A 27953-nucleotide genomic window follows, 5' to 3' on the forward strand; every position below is an offset into this window, starting at 1 on the left:
CTCGTCAAGCCGCAGCACACGTACGTGGTCAGGGTGGGCAGGACGTGCAAGATCACCTACCGCTGCGGCGGCGTCTAGCTTAGCTAGCCAGCTAGCCCCATGCCGCCGCCGGCCATCCGCCGCTCGTGGCCGGAGTTCCATTAACTGCGGGCACGTGCGCCCGTGTTTCTTTTACGATTACATGCTTGGTCATTTTGTCCACGTAGGCGATATATTAGGTACGGTAGTTCTACTCTTGTGGGGTATGTTTTGATCTACATATTTGAAGTTGCAATGTTGGCTGTCCAGTAGTTTTGAAGGATAATATAATGTAGTCCCTGCAAAAATTTTCTACTATACATGTTAACGGCCTCTGCTAGACACTGATTTATTTACCATATATATAAAACACACATGTGATGGTTTTTGAAAATAGAAATGATATTAACGAGCTTACCTTAATTGATTCGATTAGAGCATCTCCAAGTGTTTCCAATCTCACTTCCCCATCCTTGTTTTTTTAGGAAAAAAGAAAAAAACTATCTCCAATAGTTCCCTATTCTACCTCCCCATCTCTTAACAATTGACAAATTGTCCTCCTTTGTGCGTAAATATACGCACTATTCCGTTCCTCCCGATCGCGACTCCCATCGGGAGTTTTCTTTGTCGCCCTTGTTCTTCCCGCGTGAAGCTTATCCGTCTTGCCGCCGGTGTCCATGGAGATCCGGCGTCCGGCGTACATCGGCGCCCAGCACGGATCGGCTCCGTCTCAGTTTGCCTCCCGGTAAACAAGAGGACAGTTTGTGGCGTGGTTGCCGGAGGAGCCGGCGGCGGCCGTCCCGTTCTTGCCGGCCCCGGTGTGCCTCCCCGCCAAGAAGCACACCTACGCGCTGCCGGCGGATGCGGTCTTGCCGCCGTGCCAAGGAGCGCGCGAGTGCACAGCCGCCGAAGGATGTGGTCGCTTCCACATGCGAGCGCGTCCACGAGCCGGGGCCTCGGCAGAAGGGCGCGTGTTCCGTCCCCATTTGCTTACCGGCCAACAAGCGAGTGATGCCGCCTCCATCCATGGACTCAGATGGTTCTCGATTTGGCACTGCCAAAGAAGCCAGGCCTCGAGGATCCAACAAACACGGTGGTGGCGCCATCATTCCCAGAGCAAATGCCAAGGATCGTGCTCGATCGGCAAAACAAGATGCGCCATGCTCAAACTAGGGTAGTGCATGTGCATGCATTGCTCACTCGTGGGAGTAGCCGGCTGGAGGGATGGGCGACCGAGAGGAAGCGCCGACGAGGAATCCCGGGAGCAGGAAACGTTTCTGCAGAGTTCATCTCGTGGGGTCACAATTTTTCAATTTTGAAAGTAAAAATAGGGTACTCTTGGAGATGATCTCATTTTTGCCTCTCCATATCTATTTGGGGAGTTGGCAAACAACAAGAATTGGGAAGAAAAAATTAGGAACTCTTGGAGATGCTCTTAGAGCATCTCCAAGAGTTCTTAATATTTTCTCCCCAAATTTTATTGTTTGGCAACTCTCCAAATAGGTATGGGAAGGTAAAAAAGAGTCCATCTCTAATAGTTCCCTATTTTTATCTCAAAAAATGAAAAGTTATGGCCCCACAACAGAACTTCCATGGTTGGTGGACATGGCTGGTAGACAGAAGCTTCTTGCAAGTCAGATTGCCGGCGATTTAGGGGACGAGAGGGCTTCAAATTTGGGACAATAGAAAGAGCACGACGAAGGGGTTTTGTTTTACCTCTTACAAACACCTTTGATCATCCGAAATTGATGCGTCCGAAAGTGGCGACCCCTACGGAGTACATAGTGGCCGTGAGCTGTGCATCATTCTTCTACATGTGCATGCGTTACCAAGCGGAGGAGGGCAGGGCGGCCGGACTTCCATGACATTGCCATGGCAGGTCACGATGTAACATTGGAGCGATCTGGAACCTTGAAAAGGAATCCAACGATCCGCTGTGCCGGCCCACCCCTAGACCTCCGTTTTGACCCGCGGACTCCGTTTTCCTCCCGTTTACAACCGCCCGAGCGCGTCGCTCGTCGCCGAATCCATCCCGCGCCGCGTTGCTCCTCATCCCCCACAACCGCCGCCGCCGGTGCTGGGAGGGGAGCCGTTGCCGTGGGAGGTCAGGGGTGCCGGTGGTGCGGGATTCCGCCAGGGCCGTCACCGCGGGAGGCTGGCGGGGCCGCCGCCGGGGGACTCCGCCTGGGACGACGCGCGGGATGGCGCTGCGGATGCTGCAGATCGCCTGCCTCGCGCAGCGTCTGCTCGGGCCTGTCTCGCGCGGTGCCCGCTCGCCTACCCCGGCAGCTGGCCACCGAACTGAATTGCGGCTGCCGCGCGAGACAACGGTCACTGTCGCCTCCGCCACGACCCACGACACCGATCACTTCGTCGCCCACCCGCGGCGTCCGCGGAGCCCGCCGCCGCCGCCGCGGGCCTCGAGGCGTGCTGCATCGCGGCGGCAAGGTGGCACAGATCCTTCTCGGTCCGCCTGTTCGCGCGGACGCGGCCACCGCCGCGCCGTCCCCGCGCCGGGTGCGCGCCAGCGCGTTCGCCACGCTCTGCCTCGCCGTGAGCATCGCGGCGCCGAACGTGCCGTATGCGTCCGCGAGCACAAGGAAGGCGCCGAGCGCCTGGTCGCCGGCATCGCGGAGGGCCGCCGCGGCCCGTGGCGTGGCGAGCGTCTCGCTGAGCGCGGCGAGGACGGCCTCCAGGAGCACGAGGCCGTAGCCGGAAGACGAGGAGGAGCTGCCCGCCGCTTCACCATAGCAGCAGGACCACGCCCGGAGCGCGCGCACGCCGCACGGTGCCCTCAAGGCGCGCTAGCGCCGGGTGGCACTGCTCGCTAGCGGAACGCGCGTGCGCCGAGGCCGCGGCCTTCCTCGTCGTCCTCCTGGTGCTGCGCGGCCCAGCGGTCTCTGGTGGCGGCGCTCCCAGCGGGCTCCTGCGGCCGCGTCCACAATCACGCCGACGACGGGCCCGGCGGCCTCCCGCGGCGGCGACCTGATGTCCCCGTTGACTGGTGCTCGCACGAGGTGCGGGATTGGGACCTCCACTGGATTGGGGCCAGCGCGGCGGCGTCCCGGCCGGACGCGGGCGGTCGAGCCGAGCGCCGGGGAACAGAGGCGGCGCGCGGTCTCTCGCTTTTTACCCTGCAACGGGGTGAAACGGAGACTTTTTTAAGCTGCGTGCGGGCCTAGAAGCGAAGTCGTTAGATTCCATATCGAGGGCTGAGATCGCCCCCATGTCACATTGTGAGTTTGTGACATGCCTATGCAGTGTCACTGGGCGGCCAGGGGCAGAGCATCCACAGGGGCAATTCTATTTATCGCGCGCGTGGCTGCCAGCCATCGCGTCGCAGAAGCCGAGAAGTACGGAGTTCCGCTGTGTTGTTCGGCTGTTTGGTACGCTGGACGTGGCATCGATTTTTTCTTTCTTTTTATCCGGCTCATCTAATACTATTTCACTTTCTATTAGGTCGGTCCATGTTAATTCAACACATGTTCTCGTATCAATTCGTTAGCTAGTTAGTTCTCGATTTTCTACCCAGGAGGTGATATGGAATTTGCAGGCCTCATTTTACCATTATTTTAATTTTGTTAATAGATTAGGATGGACCAATGACACGTAGGATTCTCGTTTCTTTCTTCTAATCCTAATTTTACTTCTTTAATTTGATTTAGGAGTTGTTTGGTTTCAAGGACTAAACTTTAGACTATGTCACATCAAAAAGAATTTTGATATTTATTAGTATTAAATGAAGTTTGATTGTAAAACTAATTGTAGAATTCTGGGCTAAACTGCGAGACGAATCTAATGAGGTATATTAATTCATAATTAATGAATTGTTATTGTAGCATTACTGTAGCAAATCATAGATTAATTAGGCTCATTAGATTTGTATCACAGATTAGCACTCATCTGTCAAAAAAAAATTATAAACAAATTTATTTGGTACTCCTAAACAGTAAGATTTCTTTTGGTGTGATAAGGGCTAACAAACTGATGGAAACAAACAGTCTTAGCTTTTGCCTTCGTGCATTAGGTACGAGGCGTTTATTCATCGCGCGTGCTTTTGCGCGCCACTGCGTCGCCGGAGGCTTTCTCCCTATTCTATTGTACAATTTGTTTAGCGTCTTGAAGTGTTAAACAACATTTAGAATTCTTGAATATTTTAAAGTGTTTATAACATTTACTCAGAACTTTTTCAAATGTTCTAATGTTTCTGTACAATTCTGAAATGTTTTACAAACATGTATGAAATGTTTTACAAACATATATGAAATGTTTCGAAACAATTTGAAATATTATCCAAACAAACCTGAAATATTTTTTAATCATTCAAAACATTATGAAGTGTTTAACACTATTTATTGGAAACTTTTCATGTTCCCAAACAAATCAGTATGTTCCGGAACACTCTGAAATGTTCCAAAAGAAAGTCCTCAATGTTTCAGAACTTTTTCCAAATGTTCTAATGTTCCAGTACAATTTTGAAATGTTTCTCCAAACATATCTACAATATTTTACAACCATATTTGAAATATTTTGAAACAATCTGAAATATTTCTAAACAAACCTAAAATTATTTTTTAATCATTCAAAACAATATAAAGTGTTTAACACTATTTATTGGGTACTTTTCATGCAAACACTGACAGCCTGTTCGGCTGAGCTGAAATGGCTGGGCTGGAGATAACCACCTCCAGCCAGCGCCAGCCAGGGCCAGACCGGCTGATTCTACAACCATTCATCATCTTCTGCAGGCACACGCAAGCTAAGCCAACCATTCATACGGTAACACTTTTGAAAAAAAGTTCAGGAACACTTTTGAAAACGTTCCGGAACACTATAGAAATGTTCCAGAACTTTATGAATTGTTTTGGATTACTTTGGAAAATATTATGACAGACTTTTCAAAACCATATTAACGTTCTGGAACAATGTTCCAAAACACTTGTGACAATGAAACATTATAGAAATATTCCGAAACTCTTTTGAAAATAATGCAGAACACTTTTTGAATTGTTCCGGAACACATTTTGAAATGTCCCGGAATACTTTTGAGAACCATCTTAATGTTTCAGAACTTTTTGAATTGTTCCGGAACACATTTTGAAATGTCCCGGAATACTTTTGAGAACCATCTTAATGTTTCAGAACAATGTTCCTGAGCACTTTTTTGAATTGTTCCGGAACACTTTTGAAAAACGTTCGGGAACACATTTAAAAATATTCCAGAATATTTTTGAAAATTGTCTTAATATTTCGAAATAATGTTCCAAAACACTTGTGCCAATGTTCCAGAACACTATAGAAATGTTCCAGAATACTTTTGAAAATATTGCGAAACACTTTTAAAACTTTTCGAAACACTTTTGAAAATGTTTAGGAACACTTTTGAAAATGTTCCGGAACACTATATAAATGTTCCAGAACTTTTTGAATTGTTTCGGAACACTTTTGAAAATATTCTGAAACACTTTTTGAAAACCGTCTTAATGTTCCGGAACAATGTTCCTGAGCACTTTTTTGAATTGTTCCGGAACACTTTTGAAAAACATTCGGAAACACTTTTGAAAATATTCCATAATATTTTTGAAAATCGTCTTAATGTTTCGGAACAATGTTCCAAAACACTATAAAAATGTTCTAGAATACTTTTTGGAAAATGTTTCCCAAAAGTGTTCCGGTCTTAATGTTCTTTCGGATCTCTTTTGAAAATACTGCGGAACACTTTTTGAAATATTTCGGAACACTTTTGAAATTGTTCCGGAACACTTTCGACAATGTTCCGGAATACTTTTGAGAACCGTCTTAATGTTCCTAAATAATGTTCCTAAGCACTTTTTTGAATTGTTCCGGAACACTTTTGAAAAACATTCGGGAACACTTTTGAAAATATTTCAGAACATTTTTTAAAATCGTCTTAGTGTTTCGGAACAATGTTCCAAAACACTTGTGACAATGTTTTGGAACACTATAGAAATGTTCCCGAACACTATTGAAAATATTGCGAAATACTTTTGAAATATTTCAGAACACTTTTGAAAATGCTAAGGAACACTTTTGAAAACGTTCCGGAACACTAAAGAAATGTTCAACTTTATGAATTGTTTCGGAACAGTTTTGAAAATATTCCGGAACACTTTTTGAAAACCGTCTTAATGTTCCGGAATAATATTCCGAAACACTTGTGACAATGTTCCGGAGCACACTTTTGAAAATGTTCCGGAACAATTTGGAATGTTCCATAACACTTTTTAAAATGTTTTGGAATACTTTTGAAATGTTTCCGGAACACTTTTGAAAAAGAAACACTTTTGAGAACTGTCTTAATGTTCTGGAACAATATAGAAATGTTCCGGAACTCTTTTGAAAATACTGCGGAACAATTTTTGAAATGTTTTGGAATATTTTTGAAATTATTCCTAAACGCTTTTGAAATGTCCCGGAATACTTTTTGAAAAACTGCGCATTATGGAAACAAATATATCTGTAAAGTATTAAACAATTAAAATTATTTACAAAATACCCTTAAACAATTTGAAATGTTATCGAAACATTAGGAAAATAAATTTTCCAGAACATTTACAAAATACCCTTAAACAATTTCGCTTCATTGGATATAGTGCAATGAAGCGATCAATTTGAAGCGCATCCGCATGCCAAAACAAAAGAATTTTGAACCGTGAAAACCACTCAGAAGTACAGAACATTTCCAAACAATTTTTATCAGAACATTTCCCAAATAAATACCACTTCTGAAGCAAATGGCAGGCCTAAATATATCTGTAAAGTATTTTTTCTATTTTTTTCAAAAAAATAAAAATAAAGATGGAGAAGAGAGATGGGGAACGTTGGAGATGCTCTTAGGTTCCTTGTGATGGAGTTTCCACATCTAGATTTGAGTTCTCAACTCATCGCACTTATCATATGCAATTTCGTATTTGATTGGACACAAGGTTTTTTCGGTATGGAAAAAAATCGATGCCCAGCAAAAAATGTGAAATATCAGGAATATCGGATCAAATTCAAACAAATTCAATTTTCTTAAAACAAATTAGCAGAATTTCACTAGATCTATGTCTAGTCCACCCTACATCATAACTCCTAAATCGTAACTGTATATAAGAATATTTGGCCAGTTGCATTGACAGTCTTATGGAAGAACATTTGGCCATTGCAAAATATCATCAGAATGGACTCACATCTTAGTAGGTCCTGTCCATGAATCATACATGATAGTAAACCCCAAAACGACTCCAAATTTCCTTGTAATCTTCCATGTTAGCCTTTAGGTCATTGTAGTTCATGTCTAGTAATGGGTCATCTATGTCTCTTCTTGTCGGAATAGACACACCCTCACCAAGTTGTTGAGCTAATTTAATGGCTGCTATATATATAATAAAATATGGGTTATCTGTTTCCTGCCAAGAATATCATCGGAATGGAACCACTCCCCCCTCCCCCCACAGTGTCCACCCTAAGCTGTGTGGGTGCAAATGGTACGTGCCAAATCTATATGGCAAAATAGATAAATTCGTCCCTAAACTCTTGGCAAAGGGTCAAATATTGATCCCTGTACTTTTGTTTGGACTATTTTAGTCCTCAGACTATGGTTTTGTGCTTCAGTTACATCCCCCATCCAAACTGGAGTAACGTGAAATCATCAAATGTAAAACGGGAAAAGACCTGTGTACCCTCCCTTCAGCGCCCCTTTCTCGGCCGTTCCAGCACCCTTTTCCCCGCCATCAAAAAGAAAAAAAAAACGCAGGTTACATCGCCCCTCCATCACTCACGCAGAGACCCAATGTGACGGAACCACCAAATTAAAACTCTCAATTAAGCATAATGGTCGTTATTTGAACACATCGATCGCATTAGCTTAATAGTTTAATTTGACAGTCTTTTCTCAGCCCATGTCCCGATCAAAACAACACTGATAGTCCCACGCGAAGGTGAGCGCAGATGGTACAAACACGACATGCGTATGAAAATACAACGATATACACAAGACTCAACCGAAAGTTTTACAAACCAAGTTCGAAACATACATAATTTACAAACTTTACATTTACAAACATACATAATTTACAAACCACACTTGTACGCCGAGGCGACCCCTAACTAAGTGTCTGGCTACACAACCTCCAATCCCTCTGCGTCCCGACGGATGAACTTAACGCAGCAGGGACAGAATTCTACGCCTGTGTGTCCTGAAATAATGTTTCAACAAAAACCCTGAGCAACTAATACTCAGCAAGACTTACCCGACTATTGGGTATACTTAGCCTACATATCTAGACATTCAAAGATTTTTGGCTGGTGGTTTATTTTGCAGAAAAACATCTAAAAATGGATCCTTATTTTCAAGATTTTTGCTCCAGGTTCTATATAGATTAACCATGATCTAATATTTGCCTAAACCCTCTAGATCAAACATGGTGGAACATTAAGCACAAATCAAAGTAGAATCAACATATATATAAATAATCCATGTTCCATCTCATATTACTACGTTGCGACTCGGTGATCAAGGTGCCCATGTCCGAGAGCGATCGACGGCGAATTGATTTGATTTAACCTTGCAAGGTGGACCTAACCAACACAGCACGCAAAAGTCCCGTCGGACCACACGCACCAACTTTTCCCCTCCCCGCCTCGAACTACAGAACCGCCCCACCTGCATATAGTCAGCCGAGCCCTACGAGAGACCACCAAAAGTAAACTCATGCATCCCAATTCTCCGCGGCCACTCAACTCGCCCTAAGGGGTGGGTAGAAGTTCTGTACTTTCGAAGCAAGGCAGTACTCGGCTTACCGGTTTCGACTAACTCCTACTCCCGGCATGCGGTTAGTACAATTCAAACATGACCAGCAGGGCCGACAACGGTACGGTTCTTAATCGACACAGACGGCGCTATCCTTTCTCCGCCCAGTCTCAACTTCTATTTTTCCTTTCAATTCGAAGATTAGTAACTCATGTATGAGAATGTAAAATATCCTATATCTCGCGAGTAACTGGAAATTACTCGACTTCTACCGAACCCTATTTAGCATATCACATCTATCGTCTGACATATATACTAGTATAGAACTCATGGTACCTAAGGGTTATGCATCTAAGGTTCCATTCAACTCCTATGACTTTAATGCACAAGAATAGATATATATATATATATATATATATATATATATATATATATATATATATATAATGTTGCATAATTTGAAATAGGGGTTATGCACCGGGGCTTGCCTTCGGGCTGATGCTCAGAGCTGGGGTCAGACGGGCCTTGGGCCGGGTTCTCACGCTTCTCCTCCTGGGCTTGCTCCGGCTGCTCCTGTGGCGCCGCAATCACCTCATACACAACGTTCTCAACTGCGGATGCTACACGAATGCAGATGAAATAACTGAGTGCAACCCAACTATATAACTACTATACTTCGAAGTGAAATGTACTGCGGACTGTCCGCACCCAAGTTGCGGACCGTCCGCTGTTCAACTCGGCAGACCCCCCAGAACCACCAATGTTTCTGGAGAATTTTCTATACTGGCTGGCGGACTGTCCGCTCACCCTTAGCGGACTGTCCGCAATACACCTACGCCAAACCACCAGAGACAACGGCGTCTCTGGACAAATTTCTAATCCTACCGACGGACCGTCCGGCCCCCCTTGGCGGACCGTCCGCTGTTCACTCTTCCAATCCACCAAAGACGACAAACGCCTCTGGACAAAATCCTAGACTCTACGGCGGACTGTCCGCTCTCCAATAGCGGACCGTCCGCAGTTCAACCCTGCAGAACCCACAAGAGACATCATCGTCTCTGGACAAATTTCGAACTCCACGGCGGACTATCCGCTCTTCAATAGCGGACCGTCCGCAGTACAATTCTGTGAAACTACTAGAGACAACATCATCTCTGGACAACTTCTAATCTGACCTGCGGACCGTCCGACCCTCCTAGGCGGACCGTTCGCGACTCCTGTCTTCCAACACCGCACAACAGGCGGCAGCAAGCGCTGCGGCGGCGGCGGCAAGCGCTGCGGCGGCGACCGTTTATTGGCGCCGGCTACGCACAACAGGAGGGGGAAAAGACCAGGGAGCGCAAGTAACTCACCACGAATCCATTCCCGCAGTCGGTTCGGGCGGAGGATGACCGGAGAAGCAGATCGACGGTGGAGCAAAGCTTCAAGCGGCTCCAATGGTGACCGGTGGTGGTTGGGGCGATTCCGGCCGAGGAGAAGCCGGGCCGGGGGTTGGAGAAGGTGGAGGAGGTGCTGGGGAAGGTGCTCACGCGAGGAATCGAGGTATGGTGGCCGGAGGAGGGAGATCGAAGGAAGGGGGCGACAGCGGCGCGAGCGGACGAGCTCCGCTCGCCACAGGTCCAGGTGAGGAGGAGGAAAGAGGAGGAAATGATAGGCGGGTCCTACATCCAGATAAATATCTGGGTGTTGCCTGGGCGGACCGTCCGCCGCTCCCTAGCGGACTGTCCGCCAGGCTGGATGTTACACCCAATACAGGTACATATTAGCACATTTTTTCTTTATCATCCCTTAATCCATACACAAGGCCGCAGCCATTACAAATTATCAGATAATAAAACAAATATCTCATGATCAAACAAAAGACATTACTTTTACAAAAAATAAAAGCCATTATATATGAATTAAAAGTCACTGCATGTTTCGTGTTCGAAGTACCAGATAATAAAACACGTCTCATGTTCAAAGTACCAGGTAATAAAACACATGTCTCATGTTTAAACCAAAGCCATTACAAACTGAAAGTCACTACATGAACTCAGATAAGACAGGATGCTATCATCCTGATTTTTTGTCCTCCTCGTGCAGTTGAACTCAGATAATACATGAATCTGCACGGGTCATGCGTGGGCGAGGGCACACGAGTCTTTTTTCGTTTTCCGTATGATGGTTTCACGGTGTTAGTAACAACAGTTTAGATGAGGGATATAATAGAAGCAAACAATCATAGTTCGGGGACTCAAATGACCCAAATAAAAGTATAGGGACCAACTTGATCCTTTGCCAAAAGTTTAGAGACGAGTTTGCCTATTTTGCCAATCTATATCAAATTGACTTGTGAGACACTTGAATTTCAAAACACAACCTAGCTAAAATAAACAAGGAAACAAGAAGAAAAAAACGAAAACCAGACCCACTAACTAATAAAGACCCAGAAACACCAGGCCGGAATTGAATTCTACAACAATGCTAGAATATTGAAAACTACACTTGTCGCTATACGAAAAACACTTGGTTTGGAATACCTTTTTTTTTCTCCTGAAACAATCAAAACAACCTAGCTAAAACTAAAGGAAACAAGAAAAAAAACAAAAAGCAGGCCGACTAACCAACTATAAAGGCCCAGCAGCTCCAGAATTTTATCTATCATTCTAGAATGTCGATAACTACTACATTTATTGCTCCGACCCAGTTTTGAGCACTGACTTGATTGGAACTGGCATTGTATGATCCGCGCAGTTGTTGGAGATTTTGGCCTGGTTTAGATGCAAAATTTGAAATTCCATAATTTTCGCATCGAATGTGTGCGGCACATGCATGAAGTATTAAATTTAGATGAAAAAAATTTAATTGCATAGTTTGCTTGTAAATTACGAGATGAATCTAATAAGTCTAACTATGCCATGATTAGACACTAATTTGCTACAATAAATATGTGCTAATGACAAATTAATTAGTCTTAATAAATTCGTCTTGTAATTTACATATAAATTAAGTAATTAATTTTGTGATTAGTCTATGTTTAATATTTTAAATATGAAAAGATTTTTTTTCAAAAATTTTAATGGTTGCATCTAAACAAAGCCTATGATAGGAAATCCAATTTTGAGCTGGTGCTATGGCACTTCCCCATGCACGACCCCTGGTGTGCTACCCGACAGCCGCGCTGAAGCTCTCACCGGTAGAAAACAAGTCGTCCACCAAGTACCAGTTTGAGGAAGACCCGGTACTAAGCATTTGTATCGAATTTTCTTCAAACTGGTATTTTTGGGTGGTTGGGAGTCTAAGGAGATCTTTTAGTAACACCACCCAGTATCAAAGGCTAGATATAAGTATCAGGTAGTGTTATTACTCAGTACTAAAGGGATTAGTACCGGGATCATTTTATCACTCGATACCTATATTTAGTCTTTGGTCCAGAGTAATCTTATCACCCGGTACCTAAAAGTGCTCCATGCGTTATTTTAAAATTAAAATATCTCTCTCTCAACCACAACCGATGTGTAGGCGAGATGGCAAAGGGGCGAGATGGCAAAGGAGCTACTCACAAGGCAAGAGAGCGTGGGTTCGAATCATAGCCGCCATGGCACGTGCGCGTCTCCTCTCAGGTTTCATATATTTTAACCAAAAATATTTTGATATCGGGTGGAAACTTCACCCGATATCAAATTAAAGGAGACCATAGGCACCGGTTCAATTACCCGATACCTGAGGCTAATTTCAACCGGCACTTATGACCCTTTCTCTATTAGTGTGTCTCCAGTCACCCAAGTATTTATGTAGCAGAACTGCCCAAATTAAATCGGTTTAAGTGCGCTAATTATCATCTTAATGATTAATCAAGTTACCACGCAGTTAAAACGGTGTAATTCGATCGTCTGTCGGGTTAAGTATCGAAAAATAGTGGAAGTCTCGCACGAAGACGAGCACAGATGATTACAAGCAGACAACAGTTCTCAAAATTAATTTACAATGCGGAGTTTTACAAACCAGTTTACGTAAAATACTAGAGTTCAAAATGCAGCGGAAAATAAATAGAAGTTTAGTTTAGAAAAACAACGATAACTACGATGACGGGAGGACGTCACATCGAGCCCACCGATGTGAATCCTGGTTAGCTCCAACCAGCAGCAGTTACCTGAAAATAAGGTGACAACAAACCCTGAGTATACTAATACTCAGCAAGTCTTACCCGACTATGTTATATACTTAGCCGACTCCTAGACATGCAAGACACCTGGCTCTGGAGTTTATTTACTGAAAAGCTTCTAAAAATTGGATCCTTACTTTCAATATTTTAGCTCAATTTAAGTTTATCAACTACCAACTAGATTTACCTGAACATCTAGAGCACGCATGGTTGATCACATTATCTTTTCAGAAAACCACAGACATCTCATATGCTCACCTTTCCATTCTTATCTCAAACCTTTACTACGATGTGACAAAGTGACCAAGGTTCTCTTAACCGAGAGAGATGGCGAATCGATCCGATTTAACCTTGCAAGGTGGACCTAACTCACACGACACATGCAGCCACGCCAGACCACATATGTCAATTGTTCCCATCATTACCCCGACGTCTGAACCACGCCTGCCAAAACCCGGGTGAATGGGCCCCTCACAGTGAACTCCCAGAGAGCCCGAAGGCGACATACATTCCATCACCCGCCATCATCCCACTCCCAGGGTAGCAGGTCGCAGTTCAAAGTATCGTTGCAAATCAGGTAATTAGCTTACCGGTTTTGACTACCTCTTACTTCTGGCATGTGGTTAGTACTGTTCAAACTCGGTTAACACTGCCAACAACGGTACGGTCCTCAATCGACACATGCGGGGGCTTACTTTCAATCCATTCCATATACATAACCAAAATCATCTCCGCCTGGTCTTCATTTCTCTTTCCTCATTGATTCATTCTCAAGTACTTTGCCAGAAGTAACAAGAACCTATAACTCGCGAGTGACTGGAATCACTCGACTTCTACCGAGTCCTCATTAAGCATTACAATACTAACGATCTGCACACTAGTAGAGTAACTGAGGAAATCTTGGGATCATGCATCTACGATTACAATCAACTCCTAGAAACATAAATGCACAATAATTATATAATAAATATTGAATACTGAAATTAAAGGTTATGCTCTGGTACTTGCCTGGAATTAACACTAAGTCAGTGTTAGTTAGATGATACTCGCTTGGCGAGTATCTGCCTTCGGTCATGCATATCGGGATCCATCCATCTTCTAGATGTATCCACCATTCACTGTCTTCTAGCTTAGCTCCAAAATTATGTGTTTCATGTCCATGCGTTGTCCTTCTAGCGTACCTAAATGAGATGCACCAATGCAGATGTCTGAATGCATGAAAGTGCAGTAGACGATACAGCAAAAAAATAAGCAAGGTAGGCACAATGTCACGATTGCATAGGTACGAGCATGATGCAATGCAATGCGATTAAAAAGAGAGACAGAACTGGCAACCATTTACTGAACAACACCACAACAGGTTTAAAAGGGAAACGGTTCAACGTTGCCATATGATAGATAATTCAACTTAAATTTAGCATGAAGTGTTTCCAACATAAGCGTTACTAAACTTACTTAGGAAAAGATTAAGCAAAGATATAAGGCAATCAGGAGCAATTAGAATGATTTATTTAACTAATAAGATACATAGAACCAAATGATACAAAACAAACCCACATCTAGCCTTTAAAAGAGTTAACAAAACTTATACCAGATCAACATGAGTTACTGAAATTAAACCTGCAGAAAAGAATTTCCTAGCAACCATTATTATAACAGAAAAGCTATGGCTAGCAACTAAATAAAAGCAGAAACATGACTTGCAGCCGTAAACATGTAACCAAAATTTACCAGCATGACGAGCTATTCATAAGGCATGCAACAGCAATTAACCAATATTTATTGGTAACAAAAAGTATTTAATTTAGCCTCAACAAGACAAACTGAACAAAAATAAATTTATAAACATGCACATAGCTTCTGGTTTTAAAATTTTTATAGTGAACTAAACATGCAAAGAGTAAGCTACTGCATAAATTTTATAGTTTTTCTACTTCCAGAACTACAGATATTAAATAAACAAACGTAAACAAGCATTATTCATGATTAAATCAATACATCATAGAAACATTAAACTAATAGCAGGTTAAATATTTTTCCTAAGTTATACATGCCAAAACAAAGCTAACCCAACTAGTTTTACATTTTTCTCATGCTCCTAACTCTATTTATGTATTTAACAAGCTAAAAAGACATTTATGTAGCATAATTAAAACTGCACCCAAAAAGTTGTCAAACAACACATTTCATGGTTCCATATTATAGAGCATAAAAAATGAATCTAAAAAAATGGTTTTACATTTTTAGAAATTTCCTACTATTTTCTACGGATTTTCAAAGTTTTAAGCAATTTGGTCCCTAAAACACTATTCCTATGAGTCTATGTCATTGCAGAAAACCCCCTGGACTTACTCTAATTGCTGCACGAGGCCCTTGGTCACCATTACAGTGAGCATGAGCTCACAGAGCTCCACGGGAATGGCGCTCCCGGCCTCCATTCTCGAAGCCGAGGGCATGGGGAGAGGGAGGAGAGTGAGGGGGTTCTATTTAGGTGACTCGGAGCACGGGGAAAGGGGTGGAAGATGGTAGGCCATGAGCGGCCATTGTTGCCTCCACGGGAGCTCGTGGGGAGGTCTGCTCAGGCAGAGAAATGGAAGGGCGCCTGTTGGGGGTGGGTAGAGGAGGGAGTGTGGGTGCTTATTAAGGCCTCGAATCTGGCGGGGAATGGCCAGAGGAAGGAGCATGATGTTGGGGGCGGAGCAGCAGCTCTAGCGGCCCGCAGATGGCCGATTCCGGTCGGGGTAGGACTCGGCCGGGCTCGGGGATGCTCAGAGGAGATGGAGGGCAAGGCGTGGAGGTCTTGGTCGCGCGGAATCGGAACGGCGCGACATGGATGGCCGGCTCGGCGGTCGGCTCGGCAGTCTGCCTAACTCGAGCAGGAAGAGGAAGGAGGGAGAAAGGAAACCGAGAATAAGATCGTGGGGAGGGTTCAAGAAAGATAAATATCGGTACCTATTAACTGTAACGGCCCAGGTTTTTAAATAGCAAATTTAGGGTAATTAGAACCAAATTATGCATCATATGCTTGAATTGCTTGAAAAATGATCTTTTTGTAAATATAAAGGTTATATGTGTAATTATGATTTTATGCAAGGTCCTTTCTATAGTTAATTTGAATAGGGTGTGCAATTATCGCTTTTGTGGAGGGTGTTTTTGTAAAATTCAGTGCATTTATTACATGGCAGCAAATTTTGCTTTTAAGTCTAAAGTTAAAGTGAAATTATCTTGAATTTGACAAAATTCCTAGAATTCAAAATCTTTTCCATGTTTTCAAAATTAGCTCTCTATCCTTTGATCAAATAAATTTTTGCACAACATCAAAGTTGTAGATCTTGAAAAATGGAACAACTTTCATGTTGGACACTTTTTCATTTGAGCCCTATATTAAAAGTTATCACTGGTTTACATTCAGGTCCCTAGAATTTTCTGAAATTGCAAACTAATCCTCTTTCTCCTTCCTCCTGCCTGTTTCTCTGTTTCACCCCCGCCGACCGACAGCGCGGCACCGCCCGCCGTGGAGGGCCGCCCCCGTGCCACCTCCTGCTCCTCGTGGCTTCCACGCGTCGCGCCTGAGTTCCCTGTCGCTCTACCCCTCGCGCTGGAGCTCCCTTCCCTCGCCACGCCTCCGCCGAAGCTTCGCGCGGCTGCCACCTCGCCGGCCGCCCACGGGAGCACGTCGCCGTCCCCAATTTCGCCTTCTCCTCGGCCGAGCTCATCCCCGAGCCCTTTTCCTTGCTATTCCTTCCACTCTCGGCCTAACGAATCGCTCAGCAGAACCTTGCTTCAGCATCCCGCCGCCCCTTCCCTCCATTTGCGCCGCCGCTCGTCGGCCCCCGTGGAGCGCCCACCTCGAACCTCCACTTCCCCAGTTAGACCCTTGAATCGAACCCCCTTGGTCCCCTGAGTCTCCTCGGCCCCACCCCTTCCACTCTCCCTCACCGGACCACCGCCCCCGGCCACAACTCGCCGCCGGCGTGCCCTGGCCACCGCGGACAGCCCGCTACGGGCTACCCCTACCCCAACTTCGGGCACCTTCTGGTGCGCCAGGAGCCGCTCTAGCTCCCCAGCCCTTTCTCCCCGCCAATCCGTCGCCGGAGCGCCGCCACCGCTGAGCCACCCCTCCGCCGCCGCCACTGTCACGCCGACGAGCCACCACCGGCCATCCCTGCTCCAACCAAAGCCACCTACGGGTTCCTCTTGACGTCGTGGTGCTTCTCCACCACTTTTCCCCAAACTCCGGTGAGCCCCCTTGCCGGATTTAGGCCGGCCGAGCCGCCCCTGTCCTTCCCCTGCGGCCAAGGACCTCGGGTGGAAAGAAAAGAAAGCCTAGGGGGTTATGTGAATAGACTGTGACTCATATGAATAGTGCCACTAAGGACTCCTTTGTAATTTTTGCAGTGAACTTTGAAATTCCATAGAAAATCATAGGAAATTCAGAAAAAGGCAAATCTTGATGTTTTGGAATCCTTGTACAAAGATCTTTGCAGTAGAATCAAAATATTATGATTGTTTGTTGAAAGTTTTTGCTGTATAAATGGTTTTGTGTCACTAGGTAATTAAAGACTAATTGTTTTGTCTTTTTCTTTACTGATGATTGAAAGCTTGTCTTGCTCTGACATTTTTATGGTAGTTTACTGATGTGACACTAGTTTTTCTATAAAAATTTCATGATCAGTTCTCATGTGTAGCTATTTATTTGTTTTAATCCTTGTTAAGTAGACTTTAATTATAGTAAATAGTTTATTTTCATAATAAATCATGAATTTATTTCTTCATGTTCTTTTTGAGTAGCTTAGCTTTTCCAGGAAGTTTGAGCATCAGTTCATGACTAGAACAGGAGATAAAGATGAATCTTGCTAATCTGTTGTTCTGTTTTGTTTATTTTCTCATAATTATTTATCTGTAGATAAAATCATGAAAAATTCACAGTAGCTATTTATTTACTGTGTCAACCTCCTGTTAAATTTTGAGCTTCTACTTTGCTTTAGTTTGACCTGTATAATTCAAGCTTGTTCTAGGTGTTGTCTGAATAAATGATTTGTTGTGATTAAATGGCTACATGTCTTGGCATGATTTTTTTCAGGGTAGCTTAGTATGTTCATGTTCTGTTTAGTGTAATTTTGGTAGAATTTATTACTATTTGTACTCTGAGTTGTTGATTTATTTGCAAACCATGACTTAATTGTATAGGAAATCACCCCCACTTGTTTATGAAGTTAGTCAACTTCATTTGTGCTGTTGATCATGATGCTTTGTGTAGTTAAATTTGGTATTTAACTACTCTATAAATGATTGCCCATGTATGTTTATAATGTTGTTCTTGCATTACATATAGACACGACTGCCTTATCGGACGGGACGTACGAGTTGATTCCGGAGTCTGACGGAGGTGATCTCGAAGCTCAAGTAAACACTGCGGAACTAACTGAAGCCCCGAACCAAAGTTCGGAAGAGCCTAGCGCTGAAATAGTTAGTAATTACCGAGAAGGCAAGCCCCGGACATAACCTATACTTCAAATTAATATCATTTACTGTATTATTTTACTTGTGCATTTACAGTTCATAGGAGTTGAATTGAAACCCTAGATGCATGATCTTAGGAACCTATGTACTGAACACTAGACCTGAGTTCGACTACTTGCTAAGCTTATAGGACCGGTAAAAGTCGAGTGATTGCCTGTCACTCGCGAGCTTTATAGGGGTTGATTGTTTACTTTCTGTTATCAATATAAGGACGACGGACGGGGTTGTGTTCGATATCATGACCTTATGTGATACCCCGTCTGTGTTGATGAACTTGCTAAGGTCGCGGTGTGTGGTAGTGCCGGTTAAGTTTTTGAAAGTACTAGCCACATGCCGTAAATATGGTACGCGGCAAGCCTAGTAGCCGATTGGACCGGGGAGTGGATATACCTTTCACTCTCTCAGTAGGGATAGGTTTTATTTTATGTTGCGCAACACTACGACTTCAAGGGACAAGGTTCGGCCTTGGAGCCCTGTAGTCGGGGAGAGTGACACTATCCACAAGCTGGAAAGAAAGGTCAACGGTTGTTTGGGAATGACCCGACGGTGTTCCAGACGTGTGTGCTAGGTTGTCCTTGCAAGGTTGAATTTCGATTCAGAATCGTCCGCCTCTCACGATGAAATGAGACTGCTTAATTGATCTGCCACACAGAGTAATAAGTGCAACAATATTCTTATTAATCTTGATGTTTGCTTAGAAGTTCCACCATGATTGGATAGTAGATGCTTACATAGAATGATTAATCAACTAGAATCTTGAAGCTAAAACTTGAAAGTAAGGACCTACTCTTTATTGCTTTTCAGCAAAAAGGAAAAACCAGAGCCTCGCAAAGCCTTGCATAGTCTAGTTAAAGTGGGCTACTTATACCCGTTGTCGGTTAAGTCTTGCTGAGTATTAGAATACTCAGCCTTGCTGTTGAAACTCTTTTTCAGGTATGAGTTTTGAGGATCAGATCGCTAGCATAACCTATCCTTGCTCATTGCCTCCTGGCTGGTCCGTAGAATGGGATACGTCTTCGGCCGGCAATGACTATGACGAGTGATACCATGCTTGGGCTAGCTTGGTATACTTTTGCGACGTGTTGTAGTCATCGTGTTTCATCTTCCGCTGTTTAGACTCTGAACTTATAATCATAGCTTGTATAACTGTTATTTAAGTTGGCTTTGTAATAATGTGTTTGACTGGTTTGTAATTGTTATTATGCCTGAGTTGTAAAATTGTGGTTGTAATATCTCTGAACTCGCCTTCGTGCGGGGTATGCTTGTTCGATCCGAGAATCGGTGGTTGTATCGGGACGTTACCCGATAGACCAAAAATTGTTCCGTTTGAAGTGCGTTTAAGCTAATGTTGCCTTTATGGTGATGGTTTACGCACTTGAGCCGGGATAATTTAGGCGGTTCTGCCACATTAACAGTGCATGATTAGTATAAATAACTAATATTAGATTATGATTGGCGATTAATGCACAAAATTAACACCCGGGGTGTTATAATTTAGTTGTTTTTTCTTTTTATTATATTTTTTCAATTACATTTATCATTTCTTTTCCTTTTCAGATTTCTCTTTTTAGGCTCTCTTGAAAACTTTTATAAAAATTGTATAAAAATATATCAAGGACGATTGTTTTCAAAAGTTGTATGTTGAACTTGAGCGTAAAAAGATTGCGCGAGAAATCTTCCCAATAAAATTAATATCATACAAATTGTGCTAAAAATTATTTTCTATAGAGTTGTTAAGAAAGAATCATATAAAAGTTATGATGCAAGTCTATTTTTCAAAAGGTGTGTAAAAAGTTATACATGAAATTTACAGTAGAAGTTATATAACTTTCCAAAAGAAGAAAATTGTGGAGAGAAACCTTTTAAAAAAAGGAAATATACTGTTGTCGGAGATCGCGCGCTGGAAAGGCTACTGGCGCGCGTGCTGATTAGCAGGATCTCTCTCGAAGGCGCCTTCATCATCAACGTCGCAGCCGTCCTTGAGGTAGGTGATGCTTGCGTGGACTCGTGAGAAGCAAGTTTTGTTCATAATTTAATATCATGTCAAATGAATGTCCATATCTACTCACTACATGATCCACCACTATTGGCTAGAGTTTAATCAAAATGGATGACGGTGACTAGCTATTTTATTCTTTTAGGAAAAAGTTCAAATTATACCTTCAAACAATCATAGAAGTTCAATTTTCAACATTTAACTACAAAACCGGATAACATGCCATCCAACTGCCAATACCACACAAATTTAGCCCTTGGGTAGTTTACTATGTGGTTTTGTATTTCTAAGAAAATTAAAGAAATTCGAATTAGATCTAAAAAATCAAAACTACTCCAAACTTTTTCTAAAAATGTAACCAATCTATTATTGCTTTATTTCAATCTTGGTTATTCAAAAATAATAGATATAATTACAAGCAACCAAATATTATGAAAATAAAAAATTAGATCTGAGTAATTGAAAAGTATCGTGCCAATAGATAGGTTACTTTTTCTTAGAAAACTTTTGATACCCATTTTGTATTTTCTTTATACATTACTTATGAACTTTGTAGTATAAAATTGAATATATTTAATTCTTATAAATAGAAAACCACCTAAGGGGCCAAATTTGCCCGGTTTCAATAATTGGATGGCCTTTGTTATCAGTTTTATAGTTGAAAGTTGAAAATCGGACTTTTATGGTAGTTGAAGGGTGTAAACCGAACTTTTTCCATTCTCTTAAGTCATTTTTTCCTTGTCGGCAATAGTGTTTCTATTGTTACCTTCGGTAAAGCCATAGCCATCTATTAGGCTACCTTCAGCCACCAAAATAATACTAAATAGGAGTCCCCGTCGGCCACTTGCAGAAATCGACTTGGCAAAAGTTGCATATCAAGTCGGTAAAAGCCATCTATTAGGCTACCTTCAACCATTAGTCCAAAATAATACTAAAAAAATAGGAGTCCCCGTCGGCCAATTGCAGAAATCCACTCGGTAGAAGTTGCATATCGAGTAGTGACATCTTTCAAAAAAAAAATCGAGTAGTGACTCCCTCCGTGCACAGAAGGATGCAATTCTCGCTTTCCGATAAGTCAAATATTTTGATCTTTGACTAAATTATATAAAAATGATGACATTCTTGATACAAAATAAGTACTTTTAGATTAGTTATAGAACAAAACTTCCAAACAAAATATTGAATGTTCATATCTACTCCTTCCGTCCATAAAAGAATACAATTCTCGCTTTCCGATAAGTTAAACATTTTGATGACCTTTAACTAAAGTTATATAAAAAATAATGACATTCATGATGCAAAATAACTACTATTAAATTAGTTATAGAATATATTGTTATAATAAATTTATTTGGAGATATAAATGCTAATACTATGTACTATAAATTTGATCAAATTTGAACTAGTTTAACCAGTATTGATCCCATAATTGCAATTTTTTATGGACGAAGGAAGTATAGATAGAGCACAGCACTTCTGTCATCTGATCATGACCTGACCGTCAGGAGTTCTTAGCTATATAGTGTAGTCTAGGCCTATATTTCTGTTGCCTCCTGCGCTGAATTGATGAAGTTATCCTTCGTTTCGCCGCAGATCATGAGCAATGGGAAATTCAAAAGCGTTGAGCACAGGGCCGTGATACACCCAACCAAAGAGCGAATTTCTGTGGCACTGTTCCACTATCCTTGCCAGGATATGGTGGTTATTGGTCCTCTGCCAGAGTTCATGAAAGGCGATAGAGTGCGTTACAGATCAACCAATTACCAGGATTTCTTGAAGCGATACTTCACAGCAAAACTTGATGGCAGGATGCACCTAGAGAGATTGAAGTTGGAGCAGTAGCTACCACTTCTATCGTACATCGTGATGGTCCGGTCCGTCGAGGCCGCGCGGAGGGAGGAGGCCGCTCGCACGCGTGGGCCTGCGCGGAGGAGGAGGCCGCTCGCACGCCTGGGCCCGCGCGGATCCGGCCGGAGGGATGCCGCCGCGCCATGGCCATCGGCCTGGGCTGGATCTCGCCGGGGGCAGGGCTCCTGCTCCACTGCGCCGCCGCGAGGCCTACTGCCGGCCCGTGACCGAGCGAGGGAGGGGGAGAAGGGGCGTCGGCGATGGGAGGGGTGGAGGAGCACCGGTGCAGGGCGCGAGGGGGGTGGCGGTCCCCCAGGCCGCCGCGGCCGCCCCGCCGTGGTCGCCGGGGCCGCTCCGGCCCGCCGAGGCCGGCGCGCCGCGGCCGCTCCGGGCCGTGCATGCGCCGCCGTGGCCGTGGCCCTCGCGCGCCGCAAGCAGGGGAGGCCAACGTGCGGTCGGGGCGCGTCAGGGAGTCACAAGATGGCAGCGGGAAGAAGAGAAGCGAGAGCACACAGCTGAAGGAAATTTCTAAGAAGGAGGCATGTCCGCAGATTTTGTTGACTTGGAAGGAGACGGGCGAGGAAGCTGACACGCAATGCTCACTTTAGGACTTCATCTGACTCATGTGAATGCTAGACCATGGTGTGAACACGAGGAAAGAAAGCAGTGAATACTAGCCTGTGCGCTCGTATGAACGCTTGAACGTGGAAGATGGCGCGCTGTAATCTCCGCGCTGAGAATCGATCTCCACCATCGAATAGGAATCGCATGGACGATGAAATTTTTACTGACGTGCACACCCCCAAAGCTCACGGAGCCGGGGGGGGGGGGGGGGGATGATACATAATATATACTTCCTCCTTTCCTCCTAACAGTGGCCCACATAATTGAAATTGTAAGCTACGCTTATCAGTACTGTCTAATAGCTTTATGCCTATACCTTCGACGGTTCATCTCGAACCTCTGAAACATGAGGCTGTGTTCAGTTGTTAACCTACTTTGTTACCAAGGCAAGCCTGGCTAGACAAATCAATATATGTTACTTTCTTATGCTTCCATATGCATTTGTTTACTATACTAACAAAATTCCTTGTTATACTACTTTTGTACAGCAAGAAGTGACACGCCGTCCGTATCCGTTGGTGGAATAGACTATCAAGTATCTTGTCAACTACATTAGTACCATCTCATGATAGCATCGAAATCCACATTATCTACTTCCTGTAGTACCATCTGTCCAGCATTTCCCAAAGTACCTATGCTGGAACTAAGCATGGTCGCCACCGGCCAAACAATGTAGCTACTTCCTTTCTTAGTTCTCTTCACCTTCAGTTCTACTAACTCTGTTATAATGGACTGTATGTTGTGTAATATCCAGATATATATTGGTTGCCTACAATCTGTACCTTCCTCGTAGTTAAGTACTGAGTCAATCGTATCTCTGCTTATCTGTGCGAAAAGGCAATGTACTCACATCCTAAAACTAAATTGCAAAATAGAATATCTAGAGCAGGTAACCTTGAAATTGTATCATATACACAAGGTGATACACCTTTTGCAGGGACTAGTGTTGATAACTACAGTTATTGCTCCGACCCAGATTTGAGGCACTGACTTGATTGGAGCTGGCCATTGTATTATCCGCGCAGCTGTTGGAGATTTTCGGCGAAAAGAAATTGCCCGAGTTTACTGCCAACAACCTCGGGGAAACCATTTCAGTTTTCACGCTTTCCTTCCTCTACACCACCGTGAGAATGATCGGTTCTCTGCATCAACAAACCATCGAGAGACCAGTGCGCGTGTACACGAGATCAGTGGCGTGTACACGAGCAATTAGTCAGACAATTGGTACGTGTTGGCGCAACGGCACCGGTGTACTTCATGTGTAGTGTGACCAAAGCCGGACGCTAAGGAATAGAGGTCCGAAGGCGCATGTCGCGCGGTGCCGTTGCGCCAATAACTCGAATCAAAGCCTAGATAGTATTCTCGACATCTCCAGCCAGGGGAAATGGCTAGAAAATGCAGCGAAAGTGCATTTGCCATGATGAACGGTTCCCACACTAAAGTGTTGTGATGGGAAATTCCACAACAAGATGTAAGGAGAAAATTGTTGGGAATAGTCTCACCTTGCTTGTGGAGAGTGGCACAACTTATAATTATGATGGAGTGCTGACCCATTGAATTAGTCTTTTGGAGGGAAGTGACCCAAATATCATTTTGTTGTTGCTCTCCATATTGAGCCGGCTTGTGTGAAGTAGCCCAAAAAAAATTGAAAGCCGGTACACTGTGTAGTTGTGACCGGAGATGGACACTGGGTGCCATTGCGCCAACAACATGCACAAGACAACGGAAGAGTACCGATACACCACACACACATGTGTGTGTGTGTGTATATATATATATATATCAAAGTGGCCATCAGCATCCAGCAAGTCCCGAAAAACTCCAGGCGAAGCAGCAGGAGGAGCGGCAGCCGAAGCTCCGGAGGGAGTAGTACCAATGGCGGAAGCAAGAAAAGCTGGGTCTCTCCCGGTGGCTAACGTGCAGGCGCTCGCCGAGGCTTGCAACGGCGAGGTCGATCACCAGCAGCAGGTGCCCGAGAGGTACCTCAGCAAGGATCCCAGCTCTGAGGAGGTCGTCGCCGGCGACGACGGTGCTTGCGCGATTCCGGTCATCGACCTCCGCAAGCTGCAGGACCCGCAGGCGTCGGAGGAGGAGTGCGCCAAGCTGGCGTCTGCCTGTCTGAACTGGGGATTCTTCCAGGTTAGTACACTGTCCATTTGCTTTGTCAGCTCAGCTTATAATACTTGCTTTCGATCAAAACCAAACCATGGAACGAATACGTACGTGCAGCTCATCAACCATGGACTCCCAGAGGAAGTGACTGGAAACCTGATGGATGACGTGGTCGAGTTCTTCAAGCAGCCGCTGGAAGACAAGGAGTGCTCACAGCAAGCCGGCAGCCTCGAAGGCTATGGCCAGGCCTTCGTCGTGTCTGACAACCAGAAGCTGGACTGGGCAGACATGCTCTACCTCCTGGTCCATCCAACCGAGTCCAGGGACCTGCGCTTCTGGCCTACCCGCCCTGCATCCTTCAGGTGATCTTCCAACCAACCATGTCAAAAATGAGTTCGCTCAAAGTTACTCCTCCACGACAATGTTTTCAAATTGTAAAATCGTGTCTAGTGGAAGGGTACGAATGAGACGACTAGCCACGCTTAGTCGTCAATCAGTCAGATTAATCAAGCCTAGTCAGTCGTAGTTAGGGATGCAAGTTAGCATCATATAGGTCTGGAGTTGAGAATTTAGACTATACAAGACTTTTAGATGATCAGGTTGTATTACAGCGAGCTTGTAACCTGATGATGTACTCAACTATGGTCTAATATATTTTTTCTTTCGTATCAAAAAAAAATTAATCAAATAAATTTGAATAACATTCTGTGTGAATAATTTAAAAGGAGAAATGAACTAGAATGACATGCCATCGTACTTAATTAGCTGATCCCAAAACATCATTGGATACCCATTTGCATGGTGGTTCTGTTATATTCTAGGAGACCGATATACTATATAGTATATTGTTTAAAGCAGAGATCAAGATAATAATGTAAATGGTCTCACCTAGTAATTTGTGATTCTATAGCAACTAGCCAACTAGCAAGTTAATTCAACACCATTTAGAATAAAACATCGAACCATCTGGGAGCTGAGCACGGAAGCACACACCAACACTCACCTGACAACATGAGTATTGAGACTCATATACCTAAAATCCAATGGGCCACCAAAGCACCAGCCAAAAGGTTAAAAGTATCGATGGCCCAAAAGTTACTCACAGCTTGCTGTAAACTAGTCATCCTTATGCTAATCAGATGACTAATCATGGTTAGTCGATGATTAGTCGGACAACTAGACTCCTAGTCAAGATAATCACTTTGGTGGAACGATTAATTGTGACTAATTATGATTAGTCGAAAAACACTGCTCGACGGTCGAGTTCAAATTTTTTGCATCCACTTTACATTTGTCTTGCTGATCTCAGTTTTCAAATCTGATGAAATTCATCAGGCATTCCGTAGACGTCGGAGGCCAGGCAGCTAGCGTATCGCCTGCTGGAGTTCATGGCTAGGGGCGTCGGCGCCGAGCCAGCGTCGCTGCGAGGCGTGTTCGAAGGGCAGACCCAGGGCATGAGGGTGAACTACTACCCGCCGTGCCGGCAGCAGGCTGACCGGGTGCTGGGCCTGACGCCGCACACCGACGTTTGTGGCCTGACACCACTGCTGCTGCAGAAAAACCTCGACGTGCAGGGACTGCAGGTCAAGAAGGATGGCAAGTGGTTCGCCGTCAAGGCTCTCGAAGGCGCCTTCATCGTCAACGTCGGCGACGTCCTTGAGGTAGGTGATGCTTATTTCGTGGACTCGTGAGAAGCAAATTTTATTCATAATTAAGATCATAGTAGGAGTTCTTGGCCTATATTTCTGTTTGTCTCCTGCGCTGAATTGCTGATGTTATCCTTCGATCCATTTCGCCGCAGATCATGAGCAATGGGAAATTCAAAAGTGTTGAGCACAGGGCCGTGATACACCCAACCAAAGAGCGAATTTCTGTGGCACTGTTCCACTATCCTTGCCAGGATACGGTGGTTGGTCCTCAGCCAGAGTTCATGAAAGGCGATAGAGTGCGTTACAGATCAACTAATTACCAGGATTTCTTGAAGCGATACCTCGCAGCAAAACTTGATGGGAGGATGCACATAGAGAGATTGAAGTTGGAGCAGTATGAGAGTGATCGGGTGCTCTAGCCTAAGAGGGGGAATGGGTGAATTAGGCACTCTTAAAACCTTAACCTATGGCTCTAACTAGTTTGCACAAAACTTAAACTAAATCATACTATAAAAAAAACTCGACCGGCGGGGGAAAAACCGCCCCCACGGCTTTCAATTAAGAAGAGGCCAGTTGACCCCGGCCGAGAAAACCCCCGAAAGCCGGCTTCCGGGCTTGGACTGGCGGCACCTTGGCCCTGGGCCGGTCCGTAACCTTCATGGGCCGGGTTCCGTCGCCCACTGAGCCGGGCCGTAGCCACATGGGCCGGGTTCCGTCGCCCAAGAGCCGTGTCGCACAGCCAAGCTCAACGGAAGCACAGCGAGGGGGTTTTTTCCCACAGGCGGGTTAAATCCGCCCCGGTGGGGGTTCGAACCCCCCACCTGTGGAGTGCCGCCGGTTGTTTCGCACCAACTAGGCTAACAACCTTAGGCAAATCATACTATCTAGATGTGCAACTATGATTCTTCTAGTATGAAAACCCCATCCCAAAAAGAGTTTTGCAACCTATAACCAATCCTAGTAACATACTACATTAAGAAATAACATACTACACTAAGAAAGTAAAGGCACACAAATTGCAATATGAAATGCGGAAGCTTAAAGAGGAGAGATGAGAGGAAGCAAACTCTCGACACGAGGATTTATCCCGTTGTTCGGATTGCCACAAAGGAACCCCTACATCCATGTTGTTGAAGCACTCACGAAGAGTATCGCTTCCCGGCAATCAAGTCTCTTCCATGAACACAATCACGGTCACCTTAATCCCGATCTTTACTAAGGGAGATTGCCCACTAAGGAGGGGTCTCCGTCCCCCGCACAAAGTTGTCGACGCCGCTCCAC

General features: G+C 44.3%; 1 long non-coding RNA gene and 2 pseudogenes across 1 annotated transcript; 1 reads left to right on the top strand and 2 right to left on the bottom strand.

Moving 5' to 3' along the window:
* Positions 1 to 2321: 2321 nt before the first annotated feature.
* Positions 2322 to 4064, bottom strand: LOC120648129 (annotated as a pseudogene).
* Positions 4065 to 21558: 17494 nt separating this feature from the next.
* Positions 21559 to 23096, bottom strand: LOC120652305. The gene is made up of 2 exons (XR_005666517.1): positions 22255 to 23096; positions 21559 to 22152 (listed from the first exon to the last, which is right to left on the bottom strand). It is a non-coding gene; the product is annotated as an uncharacterized LOC120652305 (long non-coding RNA).
* A 1652-nt stretch (positions 23097 to 24748) lies between these two features.
* Positions 24749 to 27091, top strand: LOC120648130 (annotated as a pseudogene).
* The last annotated feature ends 862 nt before the right edge of the window (positions 27092 to 27953 follow it).

Source organism: Panicum virgatum, chromosome 9K (assembly GCF_016808335.1).
Source record: "Panicum virgatum strain AP13 chromosome 9K, P.virgatum_v5, whole genome shotgun sequence".
In the NCBI taxonomy this organism is placed as follows: domain Eukaryota; kingdom Viridiplantae; phylum Streptophyta; class Magnoliopsida; order Poales; family Poaceae; genus Panicum; species Panicum virgatum.